General features: G+C 45.2%; 1 protein-coding gene and 1 pseudogene across 3 annotated transcripts in view; one reads left to right on the top strand and one right to left on the bottom strand.

Annotated features, from left to right (window-relative positions):
* The window catches only part of LOC136789440 (BDNF/NT-3 growth factors receptor-like), a 153,704-nt pseudogene that overhangs the window by 44,688 nt on the left and 84,022 nt on the right, over positions 1–24,994 (bottom strand).
* The window catches only part of LOC136789445 (uncharacterized), a 145,715-nt gene that overhangs the window by 103,242 nt on the left and 17,479 nt on the right, over positions 1–24,994 (top strand). For 2 of the 3 annotated variants that reach the window (XM_066989512.1, XM_066989510.1), the window contains one exon: positions 18,593–18,697. The gene's annotated coding sequence lies outside the window, so the exon portion shown is untranslated. Of the gene's footprint in view, positions 1–5,037; positions 5,166–18,592; positions 18,698–24,994 lie in introns of all 3 variants that reach the window. The other variant, XM_066989511.1, reaches the window with a different exon arrangement.

Here is a 24,994-nt window from a genome sequence, read left to right as displayed (position 1 = left end):
CTGCAGCCGCTCCAGCTCCTGCAGCCGCTCCAACTCCTGTGGCTGGGTCAGAGAAACGAGCTGTAGCAGTGCAAGTTGCCCCTGTAGACGAGGTGAAAAAATGGTATAGAGACTCAGGTCGTTTAGAACGCAGACAGTCTTCTGCTAGGTCTAGGTATAGAGAAGACGAGGCTGGGCCATCAAAAGTGCAGGAGGATGAAGATGAGGATGAGGATGTTGAAAAATCAACAGTAACTACCCGAACCCTATACCAGCGTGAGCTACGAGATGTGCGAAAAGATTTTGGTCGGTGTATAGGTGAGCAGCTTGTCACCTGGCTGCTCCGGTGCTGGGACACCAGAGCCAATTGTGTGGAATTAGAGGGCAGGGAAGCCAGGCGGCTGGGATCCCTTGCTAGAGAAGCAGGCATTGACAAAGCAATTGGCGATGGAGCAAGATCTCACAGCCTCTGGAGGCGTCTCCTGTCAGCTGTGAAGGAAAGGTATCCCTTCAAGGAAGAACTTGTATGTCTACCAAGCAAGTGGACCACCATGGAGAAGGGAATCCAGTACCTGAGGGAATTGGCCGTACGGGAAGTCATTTATAAGGACCTAGACGACGCACAAACATCCGCAGATCCAGATGCAGTCCAGTGTACACTACCCATGTGGCGGAAGTTTGTACGGAGTGCACCATCATCATATGCCAGCTCATTGGCAATACTAGCCTGGAAAGCGGAGGAGAATCCCCCAGTGAATGAAGTGGCTAAACAACTCCGGCAGTACGAAGGAAATCTCTCCTCTTCCCTACAGGCCTGTGTCTCGGCTGTGGAGAAACTCTCTGAAGAGTTCCACCAACTTAAAGAGAATTTATCTTCCCCTCCACCTGAATGAACTAGTGTCCACCAGCTAAAAGAGAATACTTTGGAGAAACTTTCTGAAGATGTCCACCAACTTAAAGAGAGTTTATTTTCCTCCCCACCTGTACAAACCAGTGTCTCAGCTATTAGGGGTAAACGTTCATCTATGCAAGGAAGACAATATGGTGGGCACACACAGCGCCACCCTGTGGTTTTACCTACGTGACCATGGAGAGGACATGAGAAAATGGGATGGAAAATCTACTGCGACCCTAGAGGCACGGGTATGTGAGTTGCAAAAGAAAACAATTGGGAAAAAGGGGTTCTCTGAAAAGTTTGCTGCTCCAACTTCCAGCAGGCAGTCCTTTAAACACAGAAACGAAGATTCTGACCAGGACTAGAGGGGCCCTGCCTCCAGCCAGGGGGAGGAAAGGGACAATCGAGTTTATTGGACTGTGTGGATTCGATGGCCTGGCACGTCAGACGCACAGAAGTATAAGGCTTTGGTAGACACCGGTGCACAATGTACTCTAATGCCATCAAGCTATAAAGGGCCAGAGCCCATCTGTATTTATGGTGTGACGGGGGGATCCCAGCAGTTAACTGTATTGGAGGCTGAAGTGAGTCTAACCGGGAATGAGTGGCAAAAGCACCGTATTGTGACTGGCCCGGATGCTCCGTGCATCCTTGGCATAGACTGCCTTAGAAGAGGATATTTCAAGGACCCAAAAGGGTTCTGCTGGGCTTTTGGCATAGCTGCCTTAGAGACAGAGGACATTAAACAGTTGTCTACCTTGCCCGGTCTCTCAGAGGACCCTTCTGTTGTGGGGTTGCTGAGGGTTGAAGAACAGCAAGTGCCGATCGCTGCCACAGCTGTGCACCGGCGGCAATATCGCACCAACAGAGACTCCCTGATTCCCATCCATAAGCTAATTCGTCAACTGGAGAGCCAAGGAGTGATCAGCAAGACTCATTCACCTTTTAATAGTCCCATAAGGCCAGTGCGAAAGTCTAATGGTGAGTGGAGACTAACAGTGGACTATCGTGGCCTGAACGAAGTCACGCCACCACTGAGTGCTGCAGTGCCGGACATGCTAGAACTCCAGTATGAACTGGAATCAAAGGCAGCCAAGTGGTATGCCACAATTGATATTGCTAATGCATTTTTCTCCATCCCTCTAGCAGCAGAGTGCAGGCCACAGTTTGCTTTCACTTGGAGGGGAGTCCAACATACTTGGAATCGGCTGCCCCAGGGGTGGAAACACAGCCCTACCATTTGCCATGGACTGATCCAGTCTGCGCTGGAGCAGGGGGAAGCTCCTGAACACCTGCAGTACATCGATGACATCATTGTGTGGGGTAACACCTCAGAGGAAGTTTTCGAGAAAGGGAAGAAAATAGTCCAAATCCTTCTGAAGGCCGGTTTTGCCATAAAACAGAATAAAGTTAAAGGACCTGCACGAGAGATCCAGTTTTTAGGAATAAAATGGCAAGATGGAAGTCGTCAAATCCCAATGGATGTGATCAACAAAATAACAGCTATGTCTCCACCAACTAGCAAAAAAGAAACACAAACTTTCCTAGGTGTCGTGGGGTTTTGGAGAATGCACATTCCAAATTACAGTCTGATTGTAAACCCGCTCTACCAAGTAACCCGTAAGAAGAATGCTTTTGAATGGGGCCCTGAGCAACGACAAGCCTGCAGGGAATAGTTCATGCAGTAGCCCTTGGGCCAGTCCGAACAGGACCAGATGTAAAGAATGTGCTCTACACTGCAGCCGGGGAGAATGGTCCCACCTGGAGCCTCTGGCAGAAAGAGCCTGGGGAAACTCGAGGTCGACCCCTGGGGTTTTGGAGTCGGGCATACAGAGGATCTGAGGCCCCCTACACTCCAACTGAAAAAGAGATATTGGCAGCATATGAAGGAGTTCGATCTGCTTCGGAAGTGGTCGGTACTGAAGCGCAGCTCCTCCTGGCACCCCGACTGCCGGTACTAGGCTGGATGTTCAAAGGAAGGGTCCCCTCTACACATCATGCAACTGATGCTACATGGAATAAGTGGGTTGCACTGATTACTCAGTGAGCTCGAATAGGAAACCCCAGTCGCCCAGGAATCTTGGAAGTGATTATGGACTGGCCAGAAGGCAAATACTTTGGGATATCATCAGAGGAGGAGGTGGTCCGTGCTGAAGAAGCCCCACTGTACAACAAGCTACCAGAAAATGAGAAGAAATATGCCCTGTTCACTGATGGGTCCTGTTGTATCGTGGGAAAGCATCGGAGATGGAAAGCTGCTGTATGGAGTCCTACACGACGAGTTGCAGAAGCTGCTGATGGAGAAGGTGAATCGAGTCAGTTTGCAGAAGTGAAAGCCATCCAGCTGGCCTTAGATATTGCTGAACGAGAAAAGTGGCCAGTTCTCTATCTCTATACTGATTCATGGATAGTAGCAAATGCCCTGTGGGGGTGGTTACAGCAATGGCAGCAGAATAACTGGGAGCGCAGGGGCAAACCCATCTGGGCTGCTGCATTGTGGCAAGATATTGCTGCCCGGGTAGAGAACCTGGTTGTAAAGGTACGCCATGTAGATGCTCACATGCCCAAGGATTGGGCTACTGAAGAAAATCAAAACAACCAGCAGGTGGATCAGGCTGCTAAGATTGAAGTGGCTCAGGTGGACCTGGACTGGCAACATAAAGGTGAATTATTTATAGCCCGATGGGCCCATGACACCTCAGGCCATCAAGGTAGAGATGCAACATACAGATGGGCTCGCGATCGAGGGGTGGACCTGACCATGGACACTATAGCACAGGTTATTCATGATTGTGAAACATGTGCTGCAATCAAGCAAGCCAAACGGTCAAAGCCTCTTTGGTATGGAGGACGATGGCTGAAATATAAATATGGAGAGGCCTGGCAGATTGATTACATCACACTCCCTCAAACCCACAACGGCAAACGCCACGTACTTACAATGGTGGAAGCAACCACCGGATGGCTGGAAACATATCCTGTGCCCCATGCCACCGCCCAGAACACTACCCTGGGCCTTGAAAAACAAGTCCTGTGGCGACATGGCACCCCAGAGAGAATTGAGTCAGACAATGGGACTCATTTCTGAAACAACCTTATAGACACTTGGGCCAAAGAACATGGTATTGAGTGGGTGTATCACATCCCCTATCATGCACCAGCCTCCGGGAAAGTTGAACGATACAATGGACTGTTAAAGCCTACGCTGAAATCAATGGGTGCTGGGACATTCAAAAATTGGGATACACATTTGGCAAAGGCCACCTGGTTAGTCAATACTAGGGGATCTGCCAACCGAGCTGGACCTGCCCCATCAAACCTGTTACGCACTGTAGAAGGGGATAAATTCCTGTAGTGCACGTAAGAAACATGCTGGGTAAGACAGTCTGGGCTACTCCTGCCTCAGGAAAAGGCAAACCCATTCGTGGGATTGCTTTTGCTCAGGGACCTGGATGCACTTGGTGGGTAATGCAAAAGAATGGGGAGGTCCGGTGTGTACCTCAAGGGGATTTGATACTGGGTGAGAATAGCCCATGAGCTGAATTGTAGGGTGTTAATTATTATATAATACTGTATGTCATCACTACCATGATTGCTTTATATATCATAGATGAAAATGGTGATTAATTACAAGGTATTGGAAAGAGTGTAACCTGAGCATGACATAAATGGTATGGAATAAGGGGTGGATATCTGTCCTGGTTCCAGTTAGGACAGAGTTAATTTTCCTCCTAGTAGCTGGTAGGGTGCTATGTTTTGGATTAGGGTGAGAAGAGCGCTGATAACATGCTGACGTTTTAATTGTTGCAGAGCAGTGCTTACACCAAGCCAAGGACTTTTCAGCTTCTCGCTCTGTCCTGCCAGCGAGCAGGCTAGGGGTGTAGCAGAGCTGGGAGGGGACAGACCCAGGACAGCTGACCCAAACTGGCCAAAGGGGTATTCCATACCATCTGACGTCATGCTAAACAATATATAGGGGTGGCTGGTCGGGGTGGGGGGGCTGGCTGCTAGGGGAAAGGCTGGGCATCGGTCAACGGGTGGTGAGCAATTGCATTGTGCATCACTTGTTTCGTACACATTATTATTATTAATACTATTATCATTATTATTATTGTTATTATTATATTCCTGTCTTAATAAACTGTCTCTATCTCAACTCACAGGCTTCACTTTCCCGTTTCTCTCCCCCCATCCCAGAGAGGGAGGGGGGAGGGTGAGCGAACGGCTGTGTGGTGTTTAGCTGCCATTCGGGTTAAACCACAACACATGGATTTGACGGATGGACCACTCGGTGAGTAAGGAATTATCACAGAATCAGAGAATCACAGAATGGTTGAGGTTGGAAGGGACCTCTAGAGATCATCTAGTCCAACCTCCCTGCTCAAGCAGGGTCCCCTAGAGCACATTACCCAAGATTGTGGCCAGATGGCTTTTGAATATCTCCAAGGAAGGAGACTCCACCACCTCTCTGGGCAACCTGTTCCAATGTTCAGTCATCCTCTTAGTAAAGAAAATTTTCCTCATGTTCAGATGGATCTTCCTGTGTTCCGGATTGTGCCCGTTGTCTCTCATCCTGTCGTGCACCACTGAGAAGAGTCTGGCCCCATCCTCTTGACATCCTCCCTTCAGGTATTTATATACATTGATAAGATATGTTCTGAGCCTTCTCTTCTCCAGGCTGAACAGGTCCAGTTCCCTCAGCCTTTCCTTATATGAGAGATGCTCCAATCCCCTAATCATCTTCATAGCCCTCTGCTGGACTCGCTCCAGGAGCTCCATGTCCCTCTTGTACTGGGGATACCCAGAACTGGACAGAGTACTCCAAATGAGGCCTTACCAGGGCTGAGTAGAGGAGGAGGATAACCTCTCTTGACCTACTGGCAACATTCTTCTTAATGCAGGCCAGGATACCATTGGCCTTCTTGGCTGCAAGTGTGCATTGCTGGTCAGCTTATCATCCACCAGGACCCTCAGGTCCTTCTCCGCAGAGCTGCTTTTCAGCAGGTCAGCCCCCAGCCTGTACTGGTGCATGGGTTTATTCTTTCCCCAGTTCAGGACTGTCCTGGTTTTGGCTAGGATAGAGTTAATTTTCCTCCTAGTGCTATTTTTGGATGTAGGATGAGAATAATGTTGATAAAATGCTGATGTTTTAATTGTTGCAGAGCAGTGCTTACACTAAGTCAAGGACTTTTCAGCTCATCATACTGCTCAGACTGTGAGGAGGCTGGGGGTGCAGCAGGAGCTGGGAGGGGACAGAACCAGGACAGCTTGCCCAAACTGGCCAAAGGGATATTCCATGTCGTATGACGTCATGCTGAAAAATTAATATGGGGTGGCTGGCCAGGGGTGTGTGTGAAGGAACAGAGGACCAATTGCATTGTGCCTCACTTGCTTTGTGCATATTATTATTACTACTACCACTATTATTATTATTTCTCTTTCTTTTCTGTCCTATTAAACTGTCATTATCTCACCCCACAAGATTTAACTTTTTTTTTTTTTCCCATCCCACTCTTGGGGGGGAGGGTGAGCGAATGGCTGTGTGGTGCTTAGCTGCCTGCTGGGTTAAACCACAACAAGGACCCTGCACTTGCCTTTCTTGAGTTTCAAAAGGTTCCTCTCTGCCCATCTTTGCAGCCTGTCAAGAGCCTTCTGAATGACAGCACAGCACTCTGGTGTATCAGCCATTCCTCACAGTTTTGTATCATCAATAACTTGCTGGAAGAAACACTCTAGTCCTTCTTCCAAGTCATTGATGAATAAGTTAAACAACACTGGACCCAGTATTTACCCCTGGTGGACACTGCTAGCTACAGGCCTCCAACTAGACTGTGCTACTGATCACAACCCTCTGAGACCTTCTGTTCAGGCAGTTCTCAATCTACCTCACCATCCACTCATCCAGCCTGCAGTTCCTGAGCTTGCCTATGAAGATATCATGGGAGACAGTGTCAAAAGCCTCACTGAAGTCCAGGAAGACAACATCCACTGCTCTCCCCTCATCTACCCAGACACTCATTCCATCATAGAAGGCTATCAGATTGGTTAAACATGATTTCCCCTTAGTGGATCCATGCTGACTATTCCTCATCACCTTGTCTTCCACATGCTTAGAGATACCATCCAGGATGAGCTGTTCCATCACCTTTCCAGGGACTGAAGTAAGGCTAACTTCCCTGTAGTTTCATGGGTTTTCCTCCTTGCCCTTTTTGAAAACTGGGGTGACATTTGCTTTCTTCCAGTCCTCAGGCACCTCTCCTGATTGCCATGACCTTTCAAAGATGATCGAGAGTGGCATAGCAATGATGTCTGCCAGCTCCCGCAGCACTCATGGCTGCATCCCATCAGGGCCCATAAATTTTAAGTTATCAAGTTGATACCTCAAATGATCTCTAACCCAATCCTCCTCAACCAAGGGAAAGTCTTCCTTTCTCCTGACTTTCTCCCTGGTTTCCTGGGTCAGGGATTCCTGAGGGCTGGCCTTGGCAGTGAAGACTGAAGCAAAGGCGGCATTAAGTATCTCTGCCTTCTCTGCATTCTCCATTGCCAGGGTCCCTGCCCCATTCAGTAGTAGGCCTACATTTTCCCTAATTTCCCTTTTGCTATTGATGTATTTGAAGAAGCCTTTCTTGTTGTCATTGACATCCTCAGACAAATTTAATTTCAAATGGGCCTTGGCCTTCCTTGTTGTATTTCTGCATACTCTGACAGCATCCCTATATTCATCCCCAGTGGCCTTTCCCTGCTTCCACCTCCTGTACACATCCTGCTTCTGTTTGAGTTTTGTCAGGAGTTCCTTGTTCATCCATGTAGGTCTCCTGCCCTCTTTGCTTGACTTCTTACTCATAGGAATGCACCAATCTTGAGCTTGGAAGAAGTAATGCTTGAATATTAACCAGCTCTCTTGGACCCCTTTTCCTTCTAGGACCCATTCCCATGGAATTCTTCCAAGAAGGTCCCTGAAGAGGACAAAGTTAGCTCTGCTGAAGTCAAGGATTGTGATCTATCTTATTGCCTTGCTTCCACCTTGCAGGATCCTGAACTCCATGATCTTGTGGTCACTGTAGCCAAGGCTGCCCCCAACCTTCACATCTCCAACCAGTCCCTCTTTGTTTGTTAGTACAAGGTCCAGCAACATACCATTCCTCATTGGCTACTCCATCACCTGCGTCAGAAAGTTATTAACAGTGCTTTCCAGGAACCTCCTGGATTGTTTGTGCTTTGCTGTGTTGCTCCTCTGGCAGATGTCAGGGTGGCTGAAGTGCCCCATGATAACTAGGGCCTGTGATGGTGAGGCTACTTCCAGCTGTCTGTAGAAGGCCTCATCTACTTCCTCCTCCTAATCAGATGGCCTGTAGCAAACACCCAAAACACTGTCACCCTTGTTAGTCTGTCCTTTAATCCTTCCCTATAAATTCTTGATCCACTCATCATCCACCACAAGGTAGACCTCCATACATTCCAGGTGTTCTTTCACATAAAGGGCAACTCCACCACCTCACCTATCTGGCCTGTCTTAGAAAGGGCACAAGAGTTGAGATAAGGACAGAGATATCACTCAACAATTAGCCTCATGGGCAAAACAGACTCAACAGAGAGATTAATATAATTTATTGCCTATCACTAGCAGACTAGAACAGTGAGAAACTAAAAGCAAACTAAAAGCATCTCCCCCCCATCTACCCTCTTCTACAACCTCCCCCCGAGCGGTGCAGGGGAACGGGGAATAGGGTTTGTGGTCAGTCCATAACGCTTCATCTCCACCACTCCTTCATGGTCACTCTCTTCCCCTGCTCCAATGTGGGGCCCCTCCCATGGTCAAAAGTCCTTCCCAAATTGAACCTATGTGGACTTCCCACAAACAGCAGATGGAACAGGTTGCCCAGAGAAGCTGTGAATGGCCCCTCCTTGGAAGTGTTCAAGGCCAGGTTGGATGGAGCTTTGAGCAACCTTATGTAGTGGAAGGTGTCCTGGCCCATGGCAGGGGGGTTGGAACTAGATGACCTTTAAGGTCCCTTTCAACCCAAACAATTCTATGACTGTATGATTCTGCAATTTTGTCTTTGTTCTCAACTAAAGCTGAAATGCACAACTGTCAACATCACCATTTACTAATATCTTTATTATTTCTGCCCAGGGCTTAAATTCTGTGATCATATTTGTGCACTAAGTGTGAAATTCATCTCTGTGGGACCACTCCAAGGCCACGCCACTGAAGTCACTCACAGTGTTGTCAATTAGAAAGCAAGGGAAGAAATACCGTACACCTTCTGCTAGCTCTATGTACTGGGATGGATGCCAATCACTATAAAGTATTTGATAGACATCAATCTCCAAAAAAGTTAATGTTAAAATGCTACAATCATGGAAACATCTTGTTTTCATTAATATTGTCAAGAAAGTTAATATTTAAAGCTATTTAATATTTAACATTTTATGTTAATGTTAATGCTATATCATATTATTTCTAATATTAATTATTAGAAGAGGTATTATATACGTAGAAAATGATAAAAATGCATTTAAATGAAAGATATAAGTACATCTGTAAGCAAGACCTGGTATGCAGATAACAAAATTCACTCTTTTTCTACTATTGTGAAGACATGAAGAGTATTTTTATATTTATGGTGGTTTAACATTGGCAGGTGTATTGGGTTTACGTGGCAAGGTTTTGGTAGTGGGGGGCTGCAGGGGTGGTCTATGTGAGAAGAGTCCAGAAGCTGCCCCATGTTAGATAAGAGCCAGTTTCAGCCAGCTGGAAAAGGGACCTGCTGCTGGCCAGAGCCGAGCCAATAAGCAATGTTGCTTGCGCCTCTGTGAGAGCAGATTTAAGAAATTGAAAAAAACTGCTGCTGCACAACAGCAGCTGGGAGAGTGAGGAGTGAGAAACAGCCCTGCAGGCACCAAGGTTAGTGAAGAAGGAGGGGGAGGAGGTGCTCCAGGCGCTGGAGCAGAAGTTCCCCTGTGGCCTATGGAGAGGACCATGGTGGAGCAGATTTACATGCTGCAGCCTGTTAAGGAGCCCACAGTGCAGCAGGTGGATCTGACCTGAAGGAGGCTGTGGCCTATAGAGAGCCCCCCCACCAGAGCAGACTCTGGACCAGACCTGTAGTTCGTGGAGAGGAGCCCAAGCAGGAGCAGGTGATCTGGCAAGAGCTGCCGCCCGTGGGGGACCCATGTTGGAGCAGATTGCTCCTGATAGATGGACCCCGTAGTAATGCTTTCTACCTGCTACTCCTTCACATTCTCTTCCCCTGCTCCACCGTGGGGTCTCTCCCACAGAATGCAGTCCTTCCCCAAATGATCCAAGTTCTTCAAGAACTGCTCCAATATGGGTCTGTACCATGGGGCCCATCCTTCAGGAGCAAATTGCTCCAGCATGGGTCTCCCACGGGTGGCAGCTCCTGCCAGTTCTCACGCAGGCTCCTCTCCACAGTCTGAAGGTTCTGGCCTGGAGTCTGCTCCTGCAGGAGCTCTCCATGGGATGCAGCCTCCTTCAGGCCAGATCCACTTGCTCCACCGTGGGCTCCTCCATTGGATGCTGCGTGAAGATCTACTCCACTGTGGTACACCATGGGCTGCAGTGGGACGACCTGCTCCACCATGGTTCTCTCCAAGGACCACAAGTGAAATTCAGCTCCAGCACCTGGAGCACCTCCTTCCCCTCCTTCTGCACTGTCCTTGGTGTCTGCAGGGTTGTTTTTCTCTGCATTTTCTCACTCCTCTTTCACAGCTGCTGTTTTGCAGCAATTTTATTCCCTTTCTTAGATATGTTCTCAGAAAGGTGAGAGGTGAGATGCTTATTGACTCAGCTTTGGCCAGTGGTGGGTCCCTTTGAAGCCAGATGGAACTGGCTGTTATCTAACATGGGGCATCTTCTAGAGTGTCTCACAGAGGCCAAACCTTTGCCACATAAGCCCAGTACAATATTGTGCAATGGTATCCAGAAACAGTTTTTGTGAAACTGATACCTAGAACCTATTTTTCCATGTTGGCACAAGAAAAGGAAGAGAGAGCTATGATGTTATGTAAAGGTGTAGAGATGGGTGTGTTTAATCTAGAGACTAATTGCTAAAAGAATCATAGTAACTTTTTACTATCATTTTAATACACTGTGATTTAGAAGTTTAAAAGCAGAGTGAGAGGATGGGATAAACAGAATAAGATTTAACAAAACAGAAGAAAATACACCAATTACTTATTATGGACTGAAAAGTTCTCCCCCTAAACTTCTCCTTCCCAAAAAAATCCATGCAAGCTTTTCCTTAGGCTACTGTTACCATAAAAGCTGGTCAAAGAAACTCTCTAAGACTCAATTTTGTAGTTTTAGAAAGCAGGCATTCTTTTTATTGCAGCACTGGATGCACGGGGGATAGTTCTTCCTAGTGTGCATACCTGGCTCAAAAACTCTTAAGCTTATATACACTGCAGACATTACATATGCAAAAGCTTTCCCGCAATGCATATACATATTCATTATTTTACCCCCAAATCATTTACATAGTGTCTGCCCCTTTTGGGCATGCGCTGTTATGGGTTGGTGGTCTTTAGAGGTCTCTGAGACCCTCTGGTGGTTGTTTTCTTGGTGTCCTCTAGTTGAACTCTACCTTAATGCATGCACAGTGTGGGTCATCCCAGATGGTTCATCTCTTTTTCCCATTTATATGGTCCTAAACTGGTCCTAGCGGGTTTTAATCACAAAGCTTAGCAAGGCCCAAGGCTTCTGATCTATTTGTGCATGCTATCAACAAAGCTCAAGGTTTTCTTATCCTTTTCGTACATAACAAATTTTCAAAGTTGCTCAAGTAAGCATAATTGAAGTACTACAGAGATACAGTAGAATCTTTGTTCAAAGCATCAATTCCCCCCTTTTATTGAGACTTTGTACTCACAAATCCAAAGCCTCAATATTTAAACTTTACTTCCATGTACAATTGACTGCAACAACTACAGCATTTAATCATTATACAGGCTAAGATGTGCAGACAAATTATAACTATTATAATAACAATAAGTTTATGCCATAGCTCTTCAAATCCCCAGGACATATTGTCCTTCATAACTTGATGCAAGATTTTTGTTTGCTCCCAAATTTCTGCTAAATCCAGAGAAATTCTGCTGGCTTGGTTGACATATATATAGCAGCTCATATTAATAATCTTTCAAACACCTCCCTGTAAAGCCAATAGTAAGTCAAGAGCCATTTGGTTTTGCATCACTTCCTTGGATAAACTAGATATTTCAATTTGTAGTGCCTGTGTAGCATCAATGGTTCTTTCCACTTTTCAGTTAGCGGCTCTGAATTCCACGACGTGATGTAGACCCAATCTCCAGGTTGAAATGAATGGGCTGATGTATCCAGTTCCAAGGGCCTGCTTGTCATGTACTTTTGCAGTTCCTGTAAAGTCTTTCCCCAAGACATTAAGTAATTATTTAAATCTATTTCCCGTCTCATATGGATTGCCCCTGGTATATGTGGGGTCTGATAGTCTCATATAGCAACTCATAAGGACTTAAATTATTTTTCATAGGGACTTAAATTATTTTTACCATGAGGTTGTATTATAATTCCTAATAGCGCTAAAAGTAGTGCTTGTATCCAAGTCATCGATGCTTCCTGATGTATTTTTGCAATTTGCAATTTAGGCGTATAGCTCATTCTTTCTACTTTTCCACTTGATTGTAGCCTGTAGGGGATATGGAGGTCCTATGCTATGCTTAAGCTTTTGCTCAATTGTTTTATAACTTCAGCAACAAAATGCAGTCCTCTGTCTGAGGACATTCCTAAAGGATCACCAAACCTTGGGATAATTTCTTTTAACAAGATTTTAGTTACTTCTCTAGCTCTGTTGGTTCGACAGGGAAAAGCCTCTGGCCATCCAGTAAAAGCATTACCCAGAACAAGGATGTACCTATATCCCCCCTTTCTAGGTAGTTCTGTAAAATCAAATTTTCCCCAGTCTCCAGGGGAATTTCCTACTTTTGTAACCCCAAAAATTAACTTATTGCTGGCATTTTTTTACATATATTTTACATACATATATTTTACAACATATTTCACATTTTTTCTGTAATGGAGCAGATTATTTCTGTCATTGCCCAGCTTATAACTATTTTTCAAAGATGTTTTTCTAAATTTTCAGTTCCACAATGTACTTTATTATCTTCTCATCTGGTAATTTCTTTCATTAATGAGGGCAGGATTACTATTTGCCCTGTGGGCGTAACAGCCCACCCATCTGTTTGTTGCTGTGCCTGTAAGGCCCTTTATTAATTTGGCTTCTTTATTATCATATTTAGGTGGTGTTTTCGGTAGAACTATTTCTGGTAATAATGCCATGACACCTGTTTCTGCAGCCTCTTTGGCAGCTTTATTTGCCAATTGATTACCTATTTCTTGTGGGGCCTTTCCTGTTTGATGGGCTTTGCAGTGCATTATTGCAACTGCCGTCGGTTTTTGAATGCTCTCTAATAGTTCTTGTATTTGTGTAGCATGCTTGATTTCACTTCCTTGTGCTGATAGTAGTCCTCTCTCTTTCCAGATGGCTCCATGGGCATGTACAACTCCAAAAGCATACTTAGAATCTGTCCAGATATTAACCTTTTTCCCTTCACTTAGTTCCAATGCTTGAGTTGAAGCTATTAGCTCTGCCTTTTGGGCTGATGTTTTGGGAGATAAGGCTCATGCCTCTATTATGCCATCTAAGGTCGTCACAGCATATCCTGACAATCTCTTCCTGTCATGAACAAAACTGCTGTCGTCAGTATACAATTCCCAGTCTAGGTTTTCCAACGGAACATCTTTAAGATCTGGGCAGCTAGCGTAAGTTTCTTCCACTGTCTTTAAGCAATCATGTTCTGGTGGACTCTCCACTCGATCAGTGGAGAGAAACACTGCAGGACTGACAACTGAAGTAGTCTTAAGATTAATGTCATCTTGTTTCAGTAGTATTACTTGGCATTTCAGCATACTGCTGGGGGACAACTAATCCCCTCCTTTTTGTTCTAAAACTGTGGATACCATATGTGGTATGTACACAGTTATCTTTTGTCCTAAAGTGAGTTTGCATGCCTCTTGAATTAATAATACTGTGGCTGCTACTGCTTTGAGGCAGCTGGGCCATCCCTGGCTTGCATTGTCCAATTGTTTGGAAAAATATGCTATGGCTCTCCATTGCCCTCCTAGAAACTGGGCTAGGACCCCTAGTGCCACTCCTCATCACTCATAAGTGAAAAGTTCAAAAAATGTTTGGTAATCCCAGGGCATGGACTTTCATCAGAGTTTCTTTCAGTTGTTTAAACACAGCTCTGCTGCCATTTGTCCATTCACGAGTCCCATTTTGTGAATCTTTTGGTAATTTGCATAGAGGTTTTACCAACAGGCCATAATTTGCAATCCACAGGTGATACCATTCTGTCATTCCTAGAAACGCTCACAGTTTTCTTGGTGTATGCGGCTTGGGGAGGTTTCAAATAGCTTCTTTCTGTTCAATTCTTGTTCAATTCTTGTTCAATTTTCAATGTTTTCATAAACAATTTGGATGTAGGACTAGAAGGTGTTTTGAGTAAATTTGCTGATGATACTAAACTGGGAGGAGATGTTGACTCTGTTGAGGGTAGAAAGGCCTTGCAGAGAGATCTGGACAAACTGGAGAGCTGGGCGATCACCAACCGCATGAAGTTTAACAAAAGCAAGTGCCGGGTCCTGCACCTGGGACAGGGCAACCCTGGCTATACGTACAGACTGGGCAATGAGACGCTGGAGAGCAGCCCCGCAGAGAGGGATCTGAGGGTTGTGGTTGATAGCAAGCTGAATATGAGCCAGCAGTGTGCCCTGGCAGCCAGGAGGGCCAACCGTATCCTGGGATGCATCAAGCACGGCATTGCTAGTCAGTCGAGGGGAGTGATTGTCCCGCTCTACTCTGCGCTGGTGCGGCCTCACCTTGAATACTGTGTGCAGTTCTGGGCACCACAGTACAAAAAGGATGTGAAACTATTGGAGAGTGTCCAGAGAAGGGCTACAAAGATGGTGAAGGGCCTAGAGGGGAAGACGTATGAGGAGCGGCTGAGGTCACTGGGCTTGTTCAGCCTGGAAAAGAGGAGGCTGAGGGGAAACCTCATCGCAGTCTACAGCTTCCTCATGAGTGGGAATGGAGGGGCAGGCGCTGATCTGTTCTCTTTAGCGACCAGCAGTAGGACCCGAGGGAATGGAGTCAAGCTGCGACAGGGGAGGTTCAGGCTGGTCATCAGGAGAAAGGTCTTCACCGAGAGTGTGGTCACGCACTGGAACAGGCTCCCCAGTGAAGTAGTCACTGCACCAAGCCTGTCGGAGTTTAAGAAGCGCTTGGACTATGATCTTAGTCATATCATCTGAATTTTTGGGTAGACCTGTGTGGAGCCAGGAGTTGGACTTGATGATCCTTGTGGGTCCCTTCCAACTCGGGATAGTCTATGATTTTTTGAATTCCTAATTGCCTTTGCCCTTTTGGAATTTTGAAGCTCAGGTTAGTTGACTATATCCCAGACAATTTGTGCCTTTTCCTTTGATACTTGGTATCTGCTAAGTCCCCAAAAGTTCAAGAGGTTTTTGGTCAAGGAAAAACACTGTTTCAAAGTTGCTTTAGCAAGCATAATTTAAGCACTACAGAGATACAGGGGAGAGTTCAAGGCATCACTGCTTACAGTCATCTTATTAACCTATTCCACAAGACTATAGTGATCAGAAAAAGTTGTTCTGCTTTTTGTGAGAATTATTCATGTTTTGAAATGGCTTTGACTCTATATCAGACTGAAGTACTGAACACAATTCAGAACATGAATTTTTTATTTTTTTCCAGTAAATCTAAATAAGCAGATTCTCCTGAAAAATTTCATTGTAAATGTAAATTTTAAAAAATGTATACAGATACTAAAATAAAATGTGGCAGATATTAAATTTAGGTCACATTTTCTACAGTGAATTTTTTGAATTAGCACATTTTTGAAATTGGTTCTTGTGGTGATCAAGCTCTCGATCCACTCATCATCTACCCCAAGGCAGACCTCCATGCATTCCAGGTGTTGTCTCACATAAAGGGCAACTCCACCACCTCACCTATCTGGCCTATTTTACCTAAAAAGCATGTATCCTGTGGTGATTTTACCCTGCTGGGCAGCTGAGCTCCACCACAACCGCTCTCTCACTCCCCCTCCTCAAAAGGAAAAGGGGGAGAAAAAAATGCGATGAAAAGGACTCAAGGGCTGAGATAAGGACATGGAGATCACTCAACAGTTATCATCACAGGCAAAACAGTCTCAGCATAGGGAGATTAATGACATTTATTACCTATTACTAACTTGCCATAGCAGCGAGAAACTAAAAACAAACTAAAAGCATCTTCCCCCCCATCTACCCTCTTCTACAACCTCCCCCAGAGCAGCACAGGGGAATGGGGAATGGGGGTTGCATTCAGTACACAACGCTTCTTCACGGTCACTCTCTTCCCCTGCTCCAATGTGGGGTCCCTCCCATGGGATACAGTCCTTCCCAACCTGACCCTACGTGGGCTTCCTACAGGCAGCAACTCTTCAAGACCCAAATATTGGTCCATACTACGGGGTCCATCTATCAGGAGCAATCTGCTCCAACATGGGTCCCCCACGGGCGGCAGCTCCTGACAGATTACCTGTTCCTGCTTGGGCTCCTCTCCACGAACTACAGGTCTGGTCCAGAGTCTGCTCTGGTGGGGGGGCTCTCTATAGGCCACAGCCTCCTTCAGGTCAGATCCACCTGCTGCACTGTGGGCTCCTTAACAGGCTGCAGCATGTAAATCTGCTCCACCACGGTCCTCTCCATAGGCTGCAAGGGAACTTCTGCTCCAGTGCCTAGATGACCAGATGACCTCCTTCTTCACTGACCTTCGTGTCTGCAAGGCTGTTTCTCACTCCTCACTCTCCCAGCTGCTGTTGTGCAACAGTTTTTTTTTTTTTTTTTTTCCTCTTTTTCTTAAATCTGCTCTCACAGAGGTGTAAACAACATTGCTTATTGGCTCGGCTCTGGCCAGCAGCAGGTCCCTTTTCCAGCTGGCTGAAACTGGCTCTTTTCTAACATGGGGCAGCTTCTGGACTCTTTTCACAGAGGCCACTCCTGCAGCTCCCCACTACCAAAACCTTGCCACATAAACCCAATACAGTTCTGAAGTGAAGCAAAACCTACATAGAAGCCAAGAAAATCCTCTGCTGGAGGCCCTGGGGAGGTGGAGGCGATTGTTATGTTTTTGTAGGTCAGGTTCCTGCAGAGTGACACCTCCTTGGGTATGAGGGAGCCCAACATCCAGAGGACTCCTAGAGTGTTTCAGGTCTCATGAAGTATTAGACAGCGAGAGGCTGGAAGGAGCATGAAGTCCAGCTCCTACGCAATACTGTTTCTCTCTGCATTTTTTCTATTTTTACTTCCTAATAGGAATTTCTGGGGGAATTCTTCCCCTTCACAAATCTTTTCCACAAACAACTCAAATACTCAAGAACTGTACTGACAGAAGGGTTGTTTTACAGGGATTCATTGGGAAAAACAAAGAAACAATGCTTCACACAAGATCAGTAAGTCATGTCTTAAAACAAGTAAATCCCAGATAAAACATTGAAATATAGGGAGCATACATATTTTGGGAAGGGGATAGATTGTCTGACAGACTAAATAAAAATAATCAACAACAAAATGATTAATAGGTGACTCCTGAAATTTCTCTAGGCAGATTCTATGCACTGAATGTGAAATGATTGGAAAAGTGATGTGCACTTCCTGAATTAAAAAAAAAAGAAACTGAAATACCAACAGTGAATAGAATAGAATAGAATAGAATAGAATAGAATAGAATAGAATAGAATAGAATAGAATAGAATAGAATAGAATAGAATAGAATAGAATAGAATAGAATAGAATAGTTCAGTTGGAAGGAACCTACAAAGATCTTGAAGTCCAACTGCCTAACCTCTTCAGGGCTTACCAAAAATTAGAGCGTATTATTCAGGACATTATCCAAATGCATCTTCAACATTGACAGGCATGAGGCATCAATCACCTCTCTAGGAAGCCTGTTCCAGTGTTTAACTACCCACACAGTGAAGAAATTTTTCCTAATATCTAGGCTGAACCTCCCCTGGCACAGTTTTGTGCCATTCCCTTGCATTCTATCATTTGTTACCAGGGAGAAGAGAGGGGGCTCATCTGGGATATCATATTAAGATACCTAGAATGTTTTCCTTTTAATAATAACTATTTAGCACTTTCCTTTTAATGATAAATATTGAGATAAATATTGCCATGGAATTAATCCCTGTAACAATCTTAGATTTATTGCATTGCATTGTTTATTCAGAAACATTACAAAGCATTTATAGCTCCTGTACAGCTGTATAAAATACATGCAGCCCTGACTGAAATGTTGTCAGTCCAGGACAAAATATTGTAACCACTTGTAGGTGAATGTCTGGCACAATGCCTTCCCTTAGTGGGCATGCTTCTGCCAGTGCAACAGGCAGCTGTTATTCAGCTCCCCTCAGCTATAGCCAAATACTGGTAACTCCATCTTCCCCTGGTCTGCCCTGCTGTCAGGACAGCCCCACCACTGCTTGCCTTTTCAGGCACTCCCTGCAATTACATACAGCCTTGGCCCTGCATACTAATTGACACATTTAAAGACTTCTTGCCCCCTCATGTCCCCTCCTGAACTACAGGTTCCAAGCAGAGAAGCCTGGTTGCCATGGAAATCGAGACTCCAAAATGCCCTGAACCCACCATATCAACATTTGGAGCAGATTCCAGCAGTGAAGTTTAAAAGGGTATGTTTGGAGGGTGTAAAGGCAGAGGCTTGGGAAGGAGTAATGCTGACCGTGGTGGGAGCTGGGCTAGGCTATTCTGTCTGTTCAAAGCACTGTACAAAACTCAGTATATAATGGGCATAAAAAACAGACATTTAGTGGACAAATAGATTCAAACTGTCATATATGCTTTTGCTGGTGTTGGCTGGAATAGCCAGTTTTCTTCATAGTAGCTTGTATGGTGCTATGTTTTGGATTTGTGATGAAAATAGTGTTGATAACACACCAATACTTCAGTTTCTGCTGAGCAGTGTTTACATAGAATCAGGGTCTTTTCTGCTTCTCATACTGCCCTGCCAGTAAGTATGCTGGAGGTTCCCCAGAAGTAGGGAGGGGACATAGCCAGGACAGCTGACTCAAACTGATGAAAGGGACATTTCATACCATATGATGTTATGCTCAGTAATAATAAAAAATAGGGTGGAAGTTGCTCTGGGACTGTCTGGATATTGGTTGGCTGGTGGTGAGCAATTGTGTTTTGCATCACTTGTGTTTCTTGTTTTTGTTTTTATGTTGTTTCCTTTTTATTTTTAAACTTATTAAACTGTCTTTATCTCAACCCATGATTTTCCTAACTTTTCATAGAATCATAGAATGTCTCGGGTTGGAAGGGACCTTAAAGATCATCTAGTTCCAATCCCCTTGCCATAGGCAGGGATGCCACCCCCTAGATCAGGTTGCCCAGGGCCTCATCCAACCTGGTCATGAACACCTCCAGGGATGGGGCATCCACAACTTCTCTGGGCAACCTGTTCCAATGCCTCACCACCCTCTGAGTGAAGAATTTCCTCCTAACCTATAATCTAAATCTCCCCTCTTTTAGTTTGACTTTTGCCTGTCCAATTTCTCTTTCCCTATCCCACTGGGGGTGGGTGGGAGGAGTAAGATAGCAGCTCTGTGTTGGTGAGATGCCTACCTGGATTAAACCAAAACAGTCCTTTTTAGTGCCCAACGTGGGGCACGAAGGGTTTGAGAGAATGACACAGTTGACCAGAGAGTATTAGAAGGAGTTTGTCATTATTATATCTGTTTAGCAGTTGTTGGTCATGATGTTGACTTATTTGTTTCTTGACATTGTTTTATTTGATTCATGCCTTTTTTGGCTTTTTCAGTTTGCTTTGCTGTGTAGCACTTGGTTGTGTTTTGCCTGGGAAACTGATGATAAAAGAACTGGCCTTGAGCCAAATCTGGTATTTGGGCCCTGCATTGCTGTTCTCCCTGTACTTTGGGAATAATCTCTTGGAGACAATTAACAATTACACTTTTCCCCTTTTCTCCCCTGATAGCCAATTGGTGGAGAAAACAAAGAGTGGCAACTTCCCCTTCTCCTGCAGGGTAGATATTTCTTGCCTTGTTACATTAACTATTCAGTATCTTAAGCATCCTTGGTTAACTTAAAATGCTCCTACTGCTATGTCTCCAGAATGTTTCCGACTTTTCCTAAAGTTAATTATTTAAGAATCCCTCAGAGATACCACAGAATCAGAGAATCATAGGTTATCTTGAGTTTGAAGAGACCCATGAGGATCACAGTCCTACTCCTGACTCCACACAGGGGAACCTAAGCGTTAAACCATTTATCTATGAGAGTTGTCCAGACACTTCTTGAACTCTAGCAGGCTTGGTGCTGTGACCACTTCCCTGTGGAGCCTTTTCCAGTGCCTGACCACCCTCTCAGTGAAGAATATTTTTCCTAATATCAAATCTGAACTTCCCATGAAGCCGCTCCTCATCCCCTCTAGTCCCTTCACCATCTTTTCCCAGAGGCAGTGTGGTTATGGGTGGCACAGTGCGTGGGAGAACATGGGCAGGTACCTAGAATGGTGAGTACCTCTGATTGTATGGGACTTCTCCCCCAAACAAGTGTGGAATCCTGATGAACATCTGAAAAAAAGAATGCCCTGACCATTGTAATCTCAGAGAGACATAACTTCTTGCACTGTGCTAGGGCATGGCCTATGTCTACTGATCCCTATTCAACACCATTCAGCACACTCAAGGGGAAGAAAGGGTCTCTGCATCTGAAGACAAAACACACACTGTGGCTAAACCAGGGAGCCAAACCTCAACTGTATCACTTGCCTTTGTAGTCAAGAAGAAACAATGGAAGTGGAAGTCAACTCATTCAGTACTGGAAGAAGATGCTTATACTTACCCTATGAGGGATCAGGAAGAAGAATTGGAAGAGGCAGCCTGTTCTGCAGCAGGGTCATCAGGATGGGGAAGAGACAGAAATAATAAACGAGTCAGAAACCACATCATCCCTATCCCTGAGTGAGCTGCAGATATGCGAAAAGATTTCAGCCGTCACCCTGGCAAGCACATTGTCACCTGGCTGCTCCAATGATGAGATAAAAGGGCCAATAGTCAGGAATTAGAGAGCAAAGAAGCCCAGCATCTGGGATCCCTTGCTAGGGATAAGGCCATTGACAAAGGGATTGGAAAAGGGGCAAAAGTCCTCAGCCTATTGAGGCAGTTCCTTTTGAGTGTGAAGAAAAGGTATCCCTTCAAGGAATATCTTGTAAGTTACTGAGGCAAGTGGACCACCATGGAGAGAGGTGAATTAATTGTTGTGGAGGTGATCTACAGCAGCCTGGACAACAACCAGGCATCCAAAGATCAGGATGAAGTCCAATGCATGTGGTCCATGTTGCAGAAGTTTGTACAGAGCGCACCGATGTTACTTATATCACATGTATTTAAGGTTTCGTATTTGTTGTTCTGAAGTGAAAGATTCCAGCAATTACAGCTTCACTGGCAATCTGAATATGCATTATGGAAAACATTTTTAATTACATGATTTAATAATATTTTTCTGCAGCACTTCTGTTTAATTCTGCATATGTGCAGGCTGTGCTCAGGAAATAAGGTAACTGTTTAATATTTCTTCTTAATCTAATCACTCAAGTGTATGGCCACCTGCCTACCTCTTGCACATCTATCTTTATGCAAACATTAGAGTTTCTCCCCTAACATGACTGCAATAGGAATTGACACTGGAAGGTTCAGAACTGCAGTGGAGACAGATGAGTCCTTGGCTATCAGACTATGTTATCTCCAAATTGTTTTCCTGTAGTATTAAACTGAAGAAAACAAGGATACCTTGAAGAAAACGGGGAGACTGGTAGCCTTGAGCTAGCAGAAGCAAGGGAGATAAGGGATGAAAGGTAAAAAACAAGAAGGGGGAAAACAGCTGAAGGAAGATTCCAGACCGACCTATGGCAACCTTTTGCTCATTAAGAGTCGCTAGCTGTCCTTGTTTCAGCTAGGATAGAGTTAACTTTCCTCCTAGTAGCTGGTAGGGTGCTATGTCTTGGATTAGGATGAGAAGAGCGCTGATAACATGCTGATGTTTTAATTGTTGCAGAGCAGTGCTCACACCAGGCCAAGGACTTTTCAGCTTCTCGCTCTGTCCTGCCAGCGAGCAGGCTGGGGGTGCAGCAGGAGCTGGGAGGGGACAGACCCAGGACAGCTGACCCAAACTGGCCAAAGGGGTATTCCATACCATCTGATGTCATGCTAAACAATATATAGGGGTGGCTGGCCGGGGTGGGGGGGCCGGCTGCTCGGGGATAGGCTGGGCATCGGTCAGCAGGTGGTGAGCAATTGCATTGTGCATCACTTGTTTCGTACACATTATTATTAGTAATATTATTATTATTATTGTTATTATTATTTTCCTGTCTTAATAAACTGTCTTTATCTCAACTCACAGGCTTCTCTTTTCCATTTCTCTCCCCCATCCCAGAGAGGGAGGGGGGAGGGTGAGCTGTGTGGTGTTTAGCTGCTGGCCGGGTTAAACCACAACACTAGCATATCAAAAAACATACCCATCAAAATGCAAATGTATGGAAATGTGGGATTTGGTGTGTCCCGTCCTGTCCCCCACCCCCGCTGGTCCTCTGTAATGCACAGGCTCGACAGAGATAAGTTAGGTGAGCTAAAACAACCCATCAAAATTAGCCAGAGAGATAGTTTCACAAGTTTTCTGTGTATAAATAATGGTGACTCAAGCCAGAGGTGTGCTTGCTTTGTGAAAGATTGCCAAGCACCTGATTCTGCAGAATAATATAATTAATTATTTAATTAAAATACCTTTGTGTGGATTCCGAGTCTGTGTGCTTGTTGTTGAGGCGCACTGGGCACAAACCTAAAGATAACAGTTTTGGTGACCCAGATGGGACCCCTAAATTAGCCTTGCCCAGTCCAACTTGTCGGCGTCAGAGGTGAGGATGCCAGAGACCAAGCACACACCAGTGATTTTATCAGGGTCTGACCTTGACCCTACGAAAGTCTGGCGCCAGTGAGCGGTACAACAATGCAACACTTTAAGGAATCCACCAAACATCAGGGGATAAAGAAGAAGTCACTGGTGAGTATGATATATATCTTTCTATGGGTATTTGGAGAGCAGATTGTCAGCCTCACACATAGGCGCTGTGGTTTGGCAAGAACAGGATATGGCCCTGTGAGCTACCTGACCCCACTGATGCATTAAAGTCAAAGACCGGTGTGAGCAACTGTCGAAGGGAGAATGAGAAGCGGTCAGTCCAGAATCGCCCCTTCCTCTCCCAAGCCTTAAAAACTGATCTAAATTTGGTGGTGAATATATGACAAAGGGTAAAATGAGGCAATATTGTAATCAAGAGTGGCCTCAGTACAAACTAGATGATGGGGAACAATGGCCAGTGAACAGATAGTTCAATTATGATACCATATTGCAATTATTTTGCCAGTGAGAAGGAAAATGAGATGAGTTGATGTTTGTTATTCCTTTTATGTCATTGTATCAGGACCTGAGAAGGCTGAGTGTGTATTGTGGGAAGATCATATTACGCATAGCACCAAAAAGGAAGGGAAGAAAGGGAGTGATTATACCCCCTAAAATTTATCCAGATCTAGAACAAAAAGAGGTGCAGTTATTGGCATCCTCAGCACCACCGCCATATAACCCAGAGGTTTCCCTTATTTCTGAGGCTTCTGTGGGGACATCAGAGGCCTCTCCCAGGGGTCGGATTTCTGAGGTTTCTGCTGGAGCATAGGAAGCCTCTCCTGAGGCTTGAGCTGCAGAGTTTTCTCCAAAGGTTTCTGTGAGGATGGAGACCTCTCCTGAGGCTCAGGCTTCAGAGGCTTCTGCAGGGGCATTGGATGCCTCTCCTAAGGCCCAGGATGATTCTAATTTTATCCCAATAGCACTTCGCACCTGACAGAAGATGAAGGGCGAGTTATCCAGGCTCTGCTAAGACAGGCGGTGGGACCAGAGGGAGAACCCATTTTTGCTTGTGTTCTGTTTACAACATTGGACTTGTTAAATTCGAAACAATCTGTGGAATCTTATAGGGATAATCCAGCAGCAGTGCATCAGCTGTTAGAAACTATTGTGATTTCTCATAACCCTAACTGGGGAAATATGCAAGCTATATTAAACACCTTTTTGACTGCAGAGGAAAGGAGAGTGGTTTTAGAAAAAGCTCAGGCAGAAACAAGGAAGAGGCACCCACGAGAGGAAGTAGAGGAATTATTACCTGTTAAGAAAGATCCTAAGTGGAACCCAAATACTAGCAGTTAATAGAATAATATCATCAGTTAATCCTTTATGGGATTCAACATGGGGTACCAAAATGAAAAAACCTCTCCAAATTATATGAGATCCACCAGGGCCCGGATGAGAACCCTTCTGCTTTTTTTGAATGCCTCTGTCAAACAGGCAGAAAATGGATAGATTTAGACCCAGAGGAGGAGGAAAATAGAAAAATGTTTGCCATGCTGTTTATAAGGCAGTCAGCCCCAGACGTTAGGAAAAATCTGCAAAAGATAGAGGGGGGATGGAGGAATGACGATCTCACAGCTGATTGACAGATCCTATAAGGTTTACAATAACTGAGAAGTAAAGAGAAAGAAAATGAGAGTACAGGCATCACTTATGAAAGACAGAGGTAGGAGTAAAGGTGAAGGAGGAATTTTTAGGGAGGCAAGGGCGAGAGAAGTCAGGGGAAGACTGCTCAATTGAGCCCCAATCAGTGTGCTATCTGCAAGAAGGAGGGGCACTGGAAGAAAGAATGTCTGCTGAGAAAGAAAAAGAAAGCAAGCAGTGAGGAAAGAGAGCGTGCTTTGATTATGCTGGAGGACTCAAGACTGACAGGAGCTGGGGGATGAACTTCCAGTTTCCCCAGCAGATGCCCTGGTTCCAGTGAAGCTGGGGGGAGAATTTCCTTTTAGATAGCAGAGCAACTCATTCAGTAGTAACAAATTGCAAAG

The sequence above is a fragment of the Anser cygnoides genome, unplaced genomic scaffold (assembly GCF_040182565.1).
Source record: "Anser cygnoides isolate HZ-2024a breed goose unplaced genomic scaffold, Taihu_goose_T2T_genome scaffold_45_1, whole genome shotgun sequence".
Taxonomy (NCBI): Eukaryota; Metazoa; Chordata; class Aves; order Anseriformes; family Anatidae; genus Anser; species Anser cygnoides.
The sequence above is the reverse complement of the archived record's forward strand: the minus strand, read 5'-3'. Positions and strand labels throughout refer to the sequence as shown.